The sequence below is a fragment of the Ostrea edulis genome, chromosome 8 (assembly GCF_947568905.1).
Source record: "Ostrea edulis chromosome 8, xbOstEdul1.1, whole genome shotgun sequence".
In the NCBI taxonomy this organism is placed as follows: domain Eukaryota; kingdom Metazoa; phylum Mollusca; class Bivalvia; order Ostreida; family Ostreidae; genus Ostrea; species Ostrea edulis.
The window spans coordinates 59,338,477-59,355,851 of record NC_079171.1 but is presented as its reverse complement, the minus strand read 5'-3'; the positions used below and the strand labels follow the sequence as shown (position 1 = coordinate 59,355,851).

The window sequence follows — 17,375 nt, the reverse complement described above, 5'->3', positions numbered from 1 at the left end:
TTTTGAACAGTGATGGACACAATGATTTTGGGATGGTTACATGCACATATCTATACCTCAGGATGTTCCTAATGTAATTTGAGATGCTAATTCATATTTCTTCTGCAATTTGTTTCAAATCGACAGTATATGATTAATCAAAATGTAAATGATCACAGGTCGACCCTTACAGTATATGACACTTCATTTTACCATGTTTACAAGGAAGTTAAAAGTCACACACAAAAAACCCATTGTGACATCGTTTAAGATATTTGAAAACCTTTCTAGTTCAACAGGGATTTAAAGTAGATAAAATAAACAAATCAGTGGACCATTAAACCCTTAGAACTCTAGCCTAATTAAGCATTCATCTCCATTGGATTTAAAGTGCATTTTGATGCAATCCATATATGTACACTTCTTTCTAAATCTAGGTAATTTATTATAACAATACTAAATAGTTCATGATATCCATAATATAATCAATAGATATATTATTATAGGTCATGTTTTGATTGCATTTTGTATCACTCTAGAATAAATATATAATTTATTATATCATTCACTAAAAACCCATGCATGTACCCAGTGTTAAAATAAATCAGAATGGTATATTTTAATCATGTACTAGCTATTATCAATCATAGGAACTCAATATGCTTACCATTGTATTTTGAAATGTGTCCAACAGAAAAGCCACTTTTGTACAGATCAGTCTTAACCCAATCGACACTTTCCTCCTCTAAAACACTAAGAATTGTGTACATGCATTCATTTTGGATGCAGAAAAAAATGTCATAAATTCTTATTACATGATTTGTTTTATTTCATAAATCTCTAAGAGCAACAATAACTGCTTCTCTTTGAAGATTAATTGTATATTGTTTAATGCCCCTCTCAAGAATTCTTCACTCATATGGAGACATACATCACCATTGCCGGCAAAGGGCTGCAGTATTTAAAGGCCTATGCTTGGTGCTTACGGCATTTGAGCTTTAACTTGCCACACCTGCTGTGACATGGGGCCTCTGTTTTGCGGACTTGTCTGAGGGACCCATTTATTCAACTCTTAAGCCAAGCAAGGGGTACTGAGGACCTATTCTAACCCGGTTTTCCACAGGAGTTATGAAAAAGATGATATATGTCATGTAATTGGCACGTTTGGCAAGAGATACATCAATTTTTATGTCCCAGAATTAAACAAATTTTCCACAGCTATATCACATAAGAAATTATCAAGAACTAAATATTTCAGTAGAAAGTTATAGAAAAGCATATGCAGTCACAAGAACCTATAGGCGATTCAATATTGAATCAGTGGAACAAGATATTTTTAAAACGTGGATAGATTAGTATAATGTGGTAATGTCACATTTAGCTAAGATTACTAAAACATGAAAATGAAAAACGTAAACAGGGACAACATAAATTGGTGAGAAATACATGTGGTTATATTTTTCGAATTTCCTCCATTGTTTACGATAGTGCAATATCTTTGAAAGAGGCGCCTATGACAGGAACCAGTCATTCTGTCTGTAGTAATAATAGTAGGGAACATAATGGAGTGGTATATTATTGACCCTACTATTATCATTGCAGACAAAACTACCGGTTCCTATGGTGCAATACGTACACAATCAAAATAAGGACAATGCACATTGCATAACAAACTGCGCGGTGTCTCCTGCATTGTGTCACTAAGTGTAGGGCATAATGACGATACATTTTCGGGATTCTCTATATCCTAAAAAATCTTTATATCAATGCTAAAACACGGTAAACGACAAATATTGTCCTAGTCGTGTGTCATGGCGTGACGAGACTCGGAGACGATATACCCTTCTTTCGCTGCCCACTGAAGAAAATAAACGCGGTTACTCGTACTCGTGGGGGAAATTGTAATAGCCTAAAACCTAACAATATCTAATTTGCGAGAAATGTACCTTGAAATTACTTTTGAAACCAAAATAAGAAAAACTTACTTACACGTGACAACATCTTCGCAGACCCTGTATCTTGTCCGGATGTCTCCGAAGGTTCCCGAAGTTCATTTCCGTAACATGACAGCAAAACAGAACGCAACCAAAAAAATCATGGTGTTGGAAAATTAGAAAAAAAATTAAACACCATCTTTAAAAATATTAATCTAGATAATCCGACACCTAGTGGTTCAGAATAATTAAAAAATCAAACGAAATTTAAATATATTTCCGCTTTCGCTTGTGATGCCCATTTGAAAAATGTCTACACAATTCGTGAAACGTATATTGTCAAAATAATACACACTAGTTTTTAACAACTCTAGAATTTACACTTTTATGATTAAAATGATATGTTTTTGCCCGAAATGTAAAGTTTAGATTCTAAATTTAAGGAAAGAAACACATTTTAATCAAAAGTTAAGCACATAATTTCATTTTACAAGTAGAAAATTGGACAGACTTAAAAACGTCAGCCTAATTTATACGTCTACCTAACGCTGGTCTATAAATATTGCGTCCGCTGAAGTCTTATAATATATATATATATATCTTGTTAACATAAAACTTTTCTTGAAGTATGTTTCAAAATTGTAGTAGTAAATCCTGCTTATCCATTTTATCAGCAAAACATGTATTCCGTATTTTAAGTTATCACGATGTGAGCAAGTTATCTAATTGATTGCAGTAGGCTGTGACATTTTAGTTTAGTTACTTTGTGCATTACAATGCTACTCAAAATGGATATATTTTTCAAATTACACGTTTTTGGATTCCTTTTCTATTTTCCCAATCTGATTATAATTTGAAGAAATGAATTGTGATTCGCTGTTAGCTGATCAGGCCTCAAGACCATAAACTGTCGATAAACTTCAGTGTAGACTGAAAACCCAGCCTTTCAATAACAAATGAAATTATCAATATGTTTTTGTATTTCTTTCAATCATTAACCAGCATTTTTTTAAAAAAAAGTTCATAATGAATAACTTTTAAAGGTATAAATAACCGATAATTTGACATTAATGAAAGGTGACGATAACGAACACTGAGCAATCCCATGACTCATATAAGCAATAAAAAATTGATAGTTTGGCAAACACGGATCCCTGGACACACGAAATGTTGTCTCAGCTGCCTAGGATGAGTAAGTAAGGTGAAGATAACGAACAGTGATCAATCTCATAACTCCTACAAGCAATACAAAATAGATAGTTGGGCACACACCGACCCCTGGACACACCAGAGGTGGGATCAGGTGCCTAGGAGGAGTAAGCATCCCCTGTTGACCGGTCACACCCGCCGTGAGCCCCATATCCTGATCAGGTAAACGGAGTTATCCACAGTCAAAATCAGTGTGCCAAGAACGGCTTAACTATCGGTATGAAACACGTCAGACAGCATTTGACCCAATGTGAGATTGTATTGACGAACTAGATCGTTATAACGACCATAGAATTTGCGAAATGCTGACTTCACTCGAGACTGTTGAAATCCCTGTACCATCAACTTGTTTGTCAGTAGCTTACCTCGATTTAAAAACTGACTATACCCAGAACAAGCTCTTGCATATTATCTTGAGACGTGTTTTTTATTTTTTTTTATTTTATGAAGCATTGTTTATTCAATGTTTATGGATGCGAAGAAATATCTCTTGTTGTGGTCTTCAACTCACTATCTTTTTGTATCGATGACGTTTTATTTATGAACAATAACCCTGTGTAAACATGTGTGGATTCCACACAACAGATTCCTCAACATGTTTCATACTTAGATATTTTTCTGAAAATGTATATTAATGACATATTAACAATTCAACTTCACGGAGAATTGGATGATTTCGTTTTATCCATCGTCAACTTCCCCTAATTATGTAGTAATATTACAGTATCACCTAGATTGTTTATATCCCCAACTAATTTGATACTCCCTCATGCAAACCTCTTATCCTTATATGAATTTGACTCCGCTTTTTCGCACTCTGTTTTTTACTTTAAATAGCTTTAGCAAGTTTATCGGGTTTTTTTTCCGGATTTCAAACATCTCGGTTAAGCATCACTGAAGATAAATTATTTGTCGAAATATGCATTTGGTGCATCAAAATTGGTACCATATAAGCTATACATACACAAGCTCTTGTTCTGTTTAAGATCATTTTTTTTAACCAAGACAGGCTACTAACAAACGAATAAAAGGTACAGGAGTTTCAACATTTAACTTGAACATGTAGTAAATTACATGGTCGCTATAATTGTCTAGATTGCCAATATCATCTATCGTTGTGTCAGATGTTGTTGGACGTGTTTCAAATTGATTGTTAGGTCGTTGTTAGCACATAATTTGATTACGGATTGCTTCATTTGCCTGATCAACATATAACGTTCACGGAAGGTATAAGCACTGGGCTGGGGGTGCCAACTCTTCTTAGACATCTGACGTCCACTTCCTGTGTATCCAAGAGCCCATATTTGCCTAACCATTCACTGTATATTCCTTATAGGGTTATACGATTCTTCACTGTCCACTATATCCTCCTTTTATTCAAGAATATAATGATCTGTTTTGAAACTCTGGTACACTGTAGAATGACAAGGTAAAAATCTTGATTGTTATTTATAAAACAGAGAATTATATGAGTTTATGTATGATTGTCCTTGTTTGATTGATCAGAATCCAAGGCTCAAAGCGGGTACTCAATCCAGCCTCTGATATCCCGGATTCCTTATTTGCCAAAATATTAATTTGTATTTTTAAATCTTGAAACATTACTTTGTATTTGTTTGAGTTCAACAAAGTGATCCTTGTCTATTTGCTGATGTAACAGAAAACGCAGCTTTAAGTTTAGATGTGTACAAATCATTTCTTATTGAAAGTGGTATGATTTTGGCAGCACTGTGGTCACTGTTTTGCGGCGATTATCCACAGTTCAATCAATGTTTAAATCATGCTGTAGTATCTTTGTCTTCATTTTTTATTAAGGTAAAACTTATACGGTATCAATTTTGATGCACCAGATGCGCATTTCGACAAATAATGTCTCTTCAGGTGTATTCACACTATGATCTACAATTCACGGGTATAGTTGAAATAGGACTTATCTTAACATCATTGTACATAAAAGTAAACTAATGGTAGAATAGGAATAAGAATGAATTCGATAATGAAAAAGGAAAACAAATCCTATTTAATCCAAATATGGAATACTATCAAAGAACAATCACAAAGCTATAAAATTAATACTAATACCATTGAAGACATACCTTGTGAAATTCAAGATAAAGTTCATATATCACGGAAAACATTTACATGCTTAAGAAGTGACTATGCTATCACTTCGGACGCCAGTAAGATTTTAATACACAACCCGTGCCCTTAAAATACGTGCAGAAATGTAATTCAAAGAAATAATCGAAGACGTTTAGCACGTACCTACTAGTGAAGTAGACGTCTTTCTTTTATTTCAATGTATAGAATCACGATACAACCTATTAACTCAAAACATTTCCCTTCGATAATATTAAAACAGTATCAATTCCACTATCATCGTAATCAGGCCTTAGAGCTTAACGTCATTGAGGTAATAACCAATGATGAACGGTAAACCCGATGCCAAACGTTAGTATTCTTACACAGTTTATAATATCAAATGAGGGCAGAGTATCCATTTATGATTACAGCTCTAGATGTAAAATATTCGACATTTAAACAATGTTTTAAAGTGTTGTTCTTGCTGTAATCTAGTATGTGTAAGAGGCTTCTATGGATTGCATTGTTCCAAGATATGCGGATACTGTAAGACAGGGACAAGTTGTGATGACATGACAGGGGTGTGTCAAAGCGGATGTCGGAATCACTGGAGCGGATCCAAATGTGACGGTAAGAGAGTAAATCACCTAATATAGCATGTAAAACTTATATGGTACTTCAAACTTACTGTCTGACTACATATACCAGAGGTGGTGTTAATCAAATGTGGATTATAAAACATTCTAAAGAATTTTTGATAAATTGAAATCGCAAAAGTTTTCCCAAATCAATAACATTAAAACCTGTGACTTTTCAACACTATTCACAAGCATACCTCACGATAAACTAAAAATCAGAATACTTGACGTTATAGACGGTTGCTTCTTCAACAAAAATGAAAAAAGTAAATATTTATATCTAGTAATCGATCATCCAGAAACTTACTTTGTTAAACACTACTCTGATTTCACGCACAAGTACTCTAAAGTTAAAATGAATAATATCCTATAGTTCATGATTGACAATATCCTCGTGGTCTTTCGTGATCAGTTCTTCCAACAGTCTGTTGGAATCACCATGGACAGAAAGAGTGATCCTTTGTTAGCTGACCTGTTTCTATATTCATATGAAGCCGAATTCATTCAGAATCTTATACGCGAGAAGAAGAAATATCTTACTGTGGCCTTCAATTCAATATTTATATATATCGATGACGTTTTGTCTATTAACAATCATAATTTTCAATCATATATCGATTCGATATATCCCTGTGAGCTCGAAATAAAAGACACCACAGAGTCGTCCACTTCTGCTTCATACTTAGATATTTTATTGAAAGTAGATATTAACAGCAAACCGACAACTCAACTGTATGACAAACGGGATAATTTCATCTTCTTCGTCTTCAACTTCCCATATTTGTGAAGCAGTATTCCATTATAACCCGCATGTGGTGTTTATATCCCCCAATTTACTCGATACGCAAGACTTTGCTCTGCGTATAGTCAGTTTTTAAATCGGGGCAAGGTACTGACAAACATCTTGAAGGTACAGGGGTTCAACAGTCTCGTTTGAAGTCATCATTTCGCAAATTATATGGTCGTTATAAGGATCTACTCCGTCAGTACAACTTATCAATTGGTCAAATGCTGTCTAACACGTTTCATACCGATTGTTAGGCCGTTCTTGGCACACTGATTTTGACTACGGATAACCCCGTTTACCTGATCAGGATATAGGGCTCACGGCGGATGTGGCCGGTCGACAGGGGGTGTTTACTCCTCCTAAGCACCTGTATCCACCGCTGGTGTGTTCAGGGATCGGTATTTGCCCAACTATGTATTTTGTGTTGTTTTTAGGAGTTGTGAGACTGATCACTGTTCGTTATCTTCACTCAAAAAGTTGACGTTCAATAAAATAGTTAACTATGAAGCAGAAGTGTACGACTCAGTGGTGTTTTTTTATTTCGAGCTCACGAGGGTATATCGAATCGACACATGAATAAAAGTTAATATTGTTAATAGACAAACCGTTGATTTAAAGTTCACAAAAAAAACTTCCTCTCATGTAGAAGGTTTTTGTAAATCCTGCTCCATATGAACATAGAAACAGTTCAGTTAACAAAGGAGCATGAGTATTCTAACAGACTGTTGAAATACCTAATCACTAAAGACCACGAATACATTGTCAAAGAGGAACTCTAGCATATTTTTTTTAATTTCAACATCAGAGTACCTGTGCGCGGAATCAGAGTGGTGTTTAACAAAGTAATATTTTGGATTTTCATTGTTATAATTTAATGCTTAATGACTTCTATAATGCAGTGTGTGAACGCGGATTCTATGGACCGAATTGTTCTGAGCCATGTGGCCATTGCAAACCAGGGACGTTTTGTAACAACGTGACTGGAATTTGTCCTAACGGATGTCAAGATCACTGGACCGGATCTATATGTGACGGTATGATAATAAAATATGAATACTATTCAACATAACATATACGATAACATTTAAGAGTATCGTCTTTTGTTTTTCTTTTTTAATCAAAGTGTTTCGTAGTTACGTTTACATTGTTTACCTGTCATATCCGTTAAAAAAAAGAATGAGGGATATTTCCTCATGAACTTGAATACATGGACATATTGACCTATCTTATGTCAGAAATACTGGAGTTTTATTTTATTTTGAGATTGTCATAGTTTGGAATTGGATTTCTAAGAAAACAATGCACATACCAGAATGAGATATCTGGTATATGATATATGAGAAAGTCACGTGCTGAGATTTGATAATAATACTTAGACTTATATAGCTCCCTGAGAAATTAAAAATCATCTCTAAAGCATGCAATCAAATTAAAAACAGCAATGCCCTGCATAACAAATGATGGTACATGTATACGATTGTAATACATTTTAAAACAGTCTGTAAATAACATAACAGCCACGGGAATATCTTCTCATCTTTTGTAGGTTTCATTTAAGATAAAACTACGAATATCACATCTGTTAAAATTGATAAAAAAAAAAACCCAGAATATAAATGAGTTGATAATATAAAAACATGAAAATCAAAATATTTAAAATTTTCAGAGATAGTCTCTCTCAAAACAAATTACAGTTCAATATTGTTTTCTGTAACCATACAGAATATACACTGTGTTTCATGTAACAAACGTGTAACACAGATCGTTGTACACCATGTTTTGTTTATAATGCGCCGTGATAATCAGTAAAGGTGATTTAAAGCTATAAAATCCAATGCAAAACAATATGTCGTATAGCATGACCATTAATTGATGAATGCGATTTAGGCCACCTGCGTAAAACTCAGGTGGCAGATAGTAATTGATCTGCGATTTTTGGACAAAGGGTTACATAAATTGTAATTTCAAGGACTTGCACCCCCTGTAGCCTTGGGGCAGAGCGAAAAGTGTCCAAAAATACTTTTGTTAATGTTCTGATCTAGAACTACGCATGTGTAAGTTAAACTAAATGTCTGGTGATGTAGAGAAGGATGACCTCTACAGAAATTTCACCATCCCCAAGGTAGAGGTTGTGAACCATATGGCGGAACCAACTGGTGCACATGTATAGTGTGTATGTGTAAACATTGAAATAGCATCTTCTTTGGCGCATTTAAAGCTAGAATGAAACTAATTGATATTTAGAAAGAAAAGATAGTCCTTGATCAAAATGTGAGTACCTTAGCGGTAAGGGTTGTGGTGTCATGGCAGGGATAGAATGGTTAGTTTTAAAATATGTAAAATACATAACTGTTTTAACGTCTTGATAACTACTATTCCAACTATTTTTAAAGTTCATATTAATAGTTTTGGGATTTGGGAGATTCAAATTGTAAATTTCGGGACTCCTGTACCCCTGTACTCCTGGGGCCTTAGGGCGTTGCAAAACCTGCATAAAAACTGCAAGTTCTTGTCTACACCTGCAAAATTTTAAGGACAAAACGTCTACAGTGATAAGACCAGGAATATCTCTATTATAATAGTAGATTTCATTATCCCCTGACCCCAGTGTTTGACCAAACTTGGTATATGTTATCAATATGTTGAAAACATGTACATTGCATCTGTTTTTATGTTATTAATACGAAATTGAACCTAACTGAATATTTAAAAGGGGTAGGTTGTTCTTTACGAAAATCGTAAATTCCATCAGCATGATCCTGGGGGTAAGGGTTTGGTTTGAGTGTAGAGTCAAGATTAGTATAGTGATAATTGTCTTTTCATATAAATTAATTCTTTAAGTTTACCGATACAGTATAAAAAAGTAAATGGATATTTAGGAAAGTGTACAAACATGGTGAAGTTCGCAGACCCTGTGTTTTGACTTTAGGATGGGTCCAAATTATTGACATTGTTTAATAATAATACATATATTATATAAAGCATATCATCAATGGATGCGCGTTTGAAGTTTAAGAACACATTTGGTTTCATGTTGTTGCTTGATATTAGAATCCAGGTAATATATTCAAAAAAATATTTTTCTATACTTTTAGCCATTGAGACTAGTGATTCTTTTAACTAGTACCCAGGTGATCAATAAGGCCTGTGTTCTTCTTATGTATCTCCATGAACGCACATTTGAGAAAAAATGTAATATATGAAAGGTGAAGACAGTGATACATCTAATAACTTCTATAAGCAATACAGAGTAGATAACATCTTTCTCTGGTGGATGCTGAGTCTAATTTAAAAAAAAAAACGTCACATTTATTTTTCTTATTCAGATGGCAAGGATTTCCTTTGAGTTTTTGGGGAAATCAACTATATCTTTTCGTTTACTTGAATTGTTCTGATGTGCGTGTTTTCGCCCCTGTTTTGGATTTGTTTTGTTGATTTCTTGTTGTTTTTTTATATTATTTTAATTATTTTTCTTAAATAAAAACAAATGAATTGATGTTGTTCATTACCAAATAAATAACCCAATCCCCGGAAATGGACACTGTCTTACTATTAACTTTCCATAAATATGTTTATATCAAAATAGCATTCCTCAATAAATCTAAAGAATAGTGAATGTTTTGCTAAATAATTAAGTTTACTTTTTAGCGCTACCTGACAAAAGAAGCCTCAGCTTATCTAACAATGGTAAGGTATTTCTTCTGTGTCATACGTTTTTCATATTTGTCCTCTTATTTGATGATTATGACGATGATGGTGATGGTGGTTATCACGACGACGACGATGGTGATCATCATCACCATCATTATTATAATAACAAATACGAACTATAATAACTTAAAACATACGTTTCTCTTGTAGACAAAGGCCCCTCCAGTGGGGTATACGTGGCTATTGGTGTCACTGTAACACTCCTTGTTGTAGCTGTGTCTGTGATCGTTGTTCTAGTGTATGTAATTCAAAAACTGAGAAAGCAAGTCTCACAACGGTATATTAGTGAACCAGAACCACCTTCAGACCATAATGAAATGACAGAATCACGGGATTATGACAAACTAGGGGTCCGCCATGTTGACGAGTACATGGAGATTACTGCCATCGATTGTCAAACTCCCCGAGACAGTGTATCAAACTATGTAAATGAAACATTAAGATGACAACCAGGATACAACAATTGAAATTATACAAATTCTGATTAATTGAAATGAAATGTTTTCAATCCAAGCATATTTTTAATCTGACATTCAAATAATCAGAACAAAAGCCTCTCATTTCTAAACAAGTGGTTATACCGAAGAGGTATGTGAATATAAACGAATATGATTGTATATATCAAGGCGTGTCTCACCACGAGACATATTCCCCCTGTACCTGAACATACCATATGTTTCAATATGTAGGTAATACATATATTTCTTTTAATCTATTGAAAATGAATACTACAAGGCTATAATCAAAGTGTTAATAATATACTGTTATTCATGGACAACTAAATAATTTATACTTTGTGAATATGTATTTGCTCTCACTGGTGATATGTTACTTCACTCTTTCTGTTTTTGTATGTTATTGATTTCCCATGTGGCTTCATTATTCAGTATTAATCCCACCAACGTGAATAAATAGTTCTACAATGTACATGCAACAGTTGTCAATACCTGCTATTTTGAATCCCCAACGTATACCTCGATTTCACAGTAAACTAATTAGAATGATGCTACTATGACATCCACGAAAGGTGAATATAACACACAGTAATACCATAACTATTATAAGCAAGACAAAATAGATTGTTGGACAAACACGTTCACTTGGATATGTCAGGGATAGGACCACGTGCTTAGAAAGAGTAAGCATATCTTGTTGACCGGTTACACCCGCCGTAAGCATTATAAGACATATATATTGACCAGGTATACCGTGTAATTACATAATCATGATCATTGCTCCAAGCACGACCTGATAATCGATGTGAAACAAGTCAGAGAGCCTTTGACCAAACGATATGTTGAATTGGTAATCTAAATCATGATGACGACTGTATGCTTTCTGAAATGCTTAATTTAAACTAGACTGTTTAACCCCTTAATTGTATCCACTTTTTGTTGGTTGGTATTCTATAGTACAAAGTGAAGATAACGAACAGTGATCAATCTCATAACTCCTACAAGTAATACAAAATAGATAGTTGGGCAAACACGGACCCCTGGATATACCAGAGGTGGGATCAGGTACCTAGGAGGAGTAAGCACCCCTGTTGACCAGTCACACCTGCCGTGAACCCCATATCCTGATCAGGTAAACGAAGGTATCCTCAGTCAAATCAGTGTGCCAAGAACGGCTTAACAATTGGTATGACACACGTCAGACAGCATTTGACCCAATGCGAGGTTGTATTGACGAACTACATCGTTATAATGACCATATAATTTGCGAAATGCTGACTTCAATCGAGACTGTTGAAATCCCTGTACCATCAACTTGTTTGTCAGTAGCTTACCTCGATTTAAAAACTGACTATACCCAGAACAAGCCCTTGCATATCGAATCAGTTGATATATATAAACACCATATGCAGGTGATAATGGAATATTGCTACATAAATGTGGGAAGTTCATACTATGATACGATAGGATACAAATATGAAAACATACAGACATGTATGATACAGGTATAGCGCGATTTGATACAGAGATCTGAGAAAGTATAGGATATGATACAAACATGATACAAAGGATATAATAAGATATGAGCATGATACGCTATCATACATATGATACAGACCTGATATGATGCTTGTGACGCTACATCTGTTTAGAAATAATGAAGCACGTAAACGCCTTCTCTATCCATGGAAAGTGTGGGGGAATACGAGCTAATATAATACAGACTCAGATGTGCATAGAATGGGCAAAGCAATGAACATAATATTACCTGAATATCGAGGTATATGCTTGTCCCCGGCCATTGCTCTGTAGCGGGCCGTACATGTTAGGACAGAATAAACAATACACGCGATACATCAATTATTTGACATATGAACATTTATAGTTGGTTACTTCTGTAATATTATCCATCAGTGGTACATAAAAGAAATCCAAGTTCTCTTTGGATCTTCGTGTTTGTTAAAATGCATTAATGCTGTTTACCCATTTATTCTTTGAACAATGTACGTTTCAGTGTAAAGTGTTAGGTCGTTATTGATATCGCGACATGTTTTGGATTGTATTTATTCACAACGTCGATATCACGTATGGTTTTCAGTTTGCATAATAGTTCCTGTCCGTCTGTGTGTCCAAGTTTTTAAACACAACATTTTTACAAGGAGTTGTTTCTTCGAAGCGGAAAACTTTCCCTTGATATACTGCTTTAAACTGTCGCAAAACGAAGCCTACATTTCATCGTCATATCCAAGAGATCCGTGATTCTCACTTCCAAATGCCGAGCTTTTTTTTTGCGAAGGAGGAATCACTACCTATTTTAACGTTTGACGCCGTCATCGCTAGTGTGGGGCATAAACTCCTGACCTCCTATTTACGAATTATACACCCTACCACTGGGCTAATGAAACGCATCCTCATATGATCGAACGATCGTGGTCATAGAATAGATGCTGTAATGATGTACGATATTCATTTCGTATTACAAGTCCTGAGTGATAATAAGTTGATTAGTTTAAAAATGTAAGTTACATGTGTGTCCTATATTAACTTCCGTGCGATGTCAGACGGCGGATGTGAGATTTCACTAAGGAATCACCGGTTCTGTGTCCTCTGTGATTATTGTGTGCCCCACAATCGGATATTCGGGCACAGAAATTTGGTACATCCGTATATCTGTTTTTCCGGAAAACTTTTTAACCTTGGTTATGACCTTCAATTATCCAGTATCGTGCCACACATGTTTTTGCGTTCTCATTCGAAGGACCACTCCATTTAGTCGCCTCTAACTATATGTCTGTATTTATTAAACCCCGGATCTCCACGGGAAACCAGCTGTAGGTGAAGTACCACCGCTTAAATATATATGCTTAGTGCTAACGGTCGTAGCAGTGAAGTTTCTTTAACATGATAACACCTATATCGACGCAAGGGACATTTTGTTAAGATTTTATTCGACAAACCTGACCTTTTTACTTCTAAATGACAAACATTTAGAAACGATACCACTGCCTATATTTGTGTCTTTAGTTTGATGCCGCCATGACAAGACCGAGGCCCGAAACAATAACCTCCTAGCTACGAAGCGAACAGTTCACAACTGAACCACCGCGACTGGTCCATCAATGAATTTATCTTGCCAACAAGCCACTATCTGTGACTAAATATATTGTAACAACATGTTACTGTGAGTCAGAGAGTTCAGAAAGCTAATTTATAATTTTGTCTGACATAGTTCCCCTTATGAAATGTTTAAAACATGTATTTGTATGGTGATGGTAATCTGGGGAGATTATCATCTGTACATTTCATCTATCCAATTTCCTTTGAAATTGTATGATTGTTGGCTATATATCAAAAATGGTTTTCTTCTTCTCATTGGAACTGGTGTTGATATCAATAACTTTTAGTTCCTATATATTTTACCAACTTTGTCAATTCTTTTGATAAATTACTGCATATTTACTTATGTATGTCAATTACCTTGCAATCGATTTAAAAAAATAGGGATAGTGTGCGTCGGATATACTTTGATAAAACACAACACTGTCTTTTGAGAAATAAAAACGAAAATTGGCCGACTTCAAATATATATTAAAACATTCCATGGGCAAGCATAACGACCGATACAGTTTCACTCCAGTATTTATTAAACAAACCGTATATGGTGAAATAAATATGACCATTGATTTTATCAAACAAAATCCCGTTTTACCTTTTCGAATAAATCTGCTCTAACGTTTTATTCCTCCCATATTATGATAAAGATTTGATAGTTCTAACGTTGCATTACTATCCGAGTGGTTCAGAAGATTTTATCTACCTGGGAAATCTAAAACGCTGGTAAGCCAGTGAGTGTTTTCACTTTCAGGAGCAATATTTTAAGATTGCTGTGTTGACTTTCTCCATCGGTAACATGATCTACAAACATTTATCTATTTGTTTTTTTGGAAATCCATTTTGAACCGTAGAAATGCTTACTGTTCCTAGCTTCATGGACTTTTTTACGTCATACATACAATTAAGTTCGATATAGCCAACGTTTGCCAAGGGACCTATTTCTACAATGTCTACTGCCGTTTTAAATTTGCGTTGTAAGTACAGCATTTCATCTGCAGATGTAACAAGTGGACACAATCAACCAGATAAGCAAATGAATAAAAACCACGAGGTATTATTGAGGTATATTACTAAGTCTGTTTTTGGAACTCTGTAGCTCTGGTTGTTGTTTTTTTTTTGGCTGCATAACTAGGGATCGTATACATACAAAATGAGACAATTTCTAATTAGTTTCTAATTATAAGGTATGACACGTTTTAAGGTATGGGGGCCAATACTGATTTTATTTGCAATTTTCTTTCAGATATGGGACTTTATTATTCGGAGAACTGCAGATTTTATGAAGCTGTCTTTGACAGAATATTTGGTTTTCTCCATCTGTGTTGCCACCAACCATTATGCTGAGATAGTCATATCTAGGGGGAAGGGTTGCCATATACTTCCCAAGGAAGTGTGCAGCCTCTCACTGAAGAGGAACTGTACAGGTATTACTAGTTTTAAAAACCGATATTGTGGCAGTGATTTCCAGTTTCAAAAGAATAATGAAATGCATAGCAAAAAGATTACCTTTACCAAAATTAATCTGGCTGTGAATGTAACTCATTTACCTCTGATAAAATTTCATAAGTAATTAAATGCATACTTTTCTGAGGGCCTTGATTATCGAAAACATTTACAGAGCCAATTTGAGTATTCAAAAGCTTTGACAATACATTAGTATTTAGGACTAAGTATTAAGAAATACTTTTTTTCCAGATTTTTGTGCATTATCTTATACACGCCTGCTGTGAAGTTCCAGCCGATAGACAGATATTGGTCAACGCATGCCCCTGTCGGAACAACTTCTTATCAAGAATTATGTCTAGAAATAGGTTTCAAGAGGTTGGATATAAGAACATTTTTGTTAAATATGATGCAAGTACATTTAAATCTAGTGATTGAAAGTAAGTACTTGAACATTCGTTTATGTTGAACTTGGAGAGGAAAAATGGTTAGTACTTTTTGATAACATTTGATAAGGTGTTGTTGCTTAGCAGCCAAATATAATTGAATAAAAAATAGATTATGTTATATTAACAATAATTGAAAGATCTTAGTTTTAATGTTGCAATACTTATTCTATTTAATGGAACATAATGGCAAAACGTCATATTATTAGAAAATGATGGACAAGTATATAAAGTACGAAGTTTCCATTTGATGACCTTTGACCTTGATTCTCTTGATTATATTTTTTGTTAAATACCTTTTAAAATGATTAAGATCTATTTAAAGATTATATTTTTAAAATAATGTGACATTTACTAATCATCATGGATTGTAATTACGTTTAAATTGTGTCGAATGGATGCAGAAAGGCAAATTATGGTCAAAATTGTACTATGAGTGTTGTTACTTAGCAACCAAACATATTTGTTTGTCAATAAAATTGATTAGTTTGATTTTGTTGTTTTTGTAGTATATTAAAAGGCACATTAGCTCATACATTTAGAATTTTCTTTTTTTGACTCTAATCTAGTGAGAGGGGTCGTAATATATATATTTCAGAGAAAAAAGATTGCAAAAATGTGCACTTATATGACCTTTGACCCCGTAAACCTATTTGAGGTCATGGGATACATTGACAAATTTTATAAGAAATTGTTCCCTGTCCAATTCCTAACAAAATTACATGTCATATGCCTACCCCAAAACGTGATCCATGCAGATTTAAATCGATTTAAAAAAACTGTCATTTAGTCTTTAAAAACCTCTAAAATGTGCCGGTAGAGAAAGGGTTAAGCTTGACATCTAAGGACGCAGTAGTGAATGTCAAAGCCTGTAGCGTCGAGGGACCTCCATCTCCACAGAATATCTCAGGGAAATTTGTGTTCAGTCCCTTGGTGAATTAAAATTCCAATAACATATGTTCAAACCGTGTTCCGTGACTTTCACTTTTCAAAGCCCAGTGAAGGGACACTCCTAACAGTTAACGCTTTAAAATGCACGCGGTTATGACACGCAAAAGGTTCAACCTCGTGACCGCTGGTTACAAAGGACGTGCTTTCACTTCCAATCAAAAACATTGGATATTGACCACAATTACCAAGCAGTAGCATTAATGTGTATTTTCATTAAGACTGATCATTCCATAACGATTATCCATGTATTTGATTTTTACACAATTAATGCAATTAATACAATTTAAACTCGACAAATCGACAAATCGCACGCCTTATTTACAAACCCCACAACTGTAAACGGTCAAACTAGTGTACATATAAATGCAAATTATTGTGTATGAAAAGACCAATTTCTGACTTTAGAATGAAAATGTAATTTATTTTTCAGTTTTTAATATTTGTGTCAAATAATATCTACAGATTGCAGACCATAAGACCTCGAATACATGTTCCGGCTTTAATGAATTATGACACGTTGTTTAAATTCTGATTTAATTACGGTGATACATTCGGTGAACTTTAAAACGGGACCTGTTGGAAAACCTTTATTGTAATATCAATGAACCACCTCAGATCATCTAAAC

General features: G+C 34.5%; 1 long non-coding RNA gene across 1 annotated transcript; it reads left to right on the top strand.

Annotated features, from left to right (window-relative positions):
* The first annotated feature begins 10,102 nt into the window (after positions 1 to 10,102).
* LOC130049333 (uncharacterized) lies at positions 10,103 to 11,265 on the top strand. Its single transcript, XR_008797836.1, has 2 exons — positions 10,103 to 10,316; positions 10,491 to 11,265. It is a non-coding gene; the product is annotated as an uncharacterized LOC130049333 (long non-coding RNA).
* The last annotated feature ends 6,110 nt before the right edge of the window (positions 11,266 to 17,375 follow it).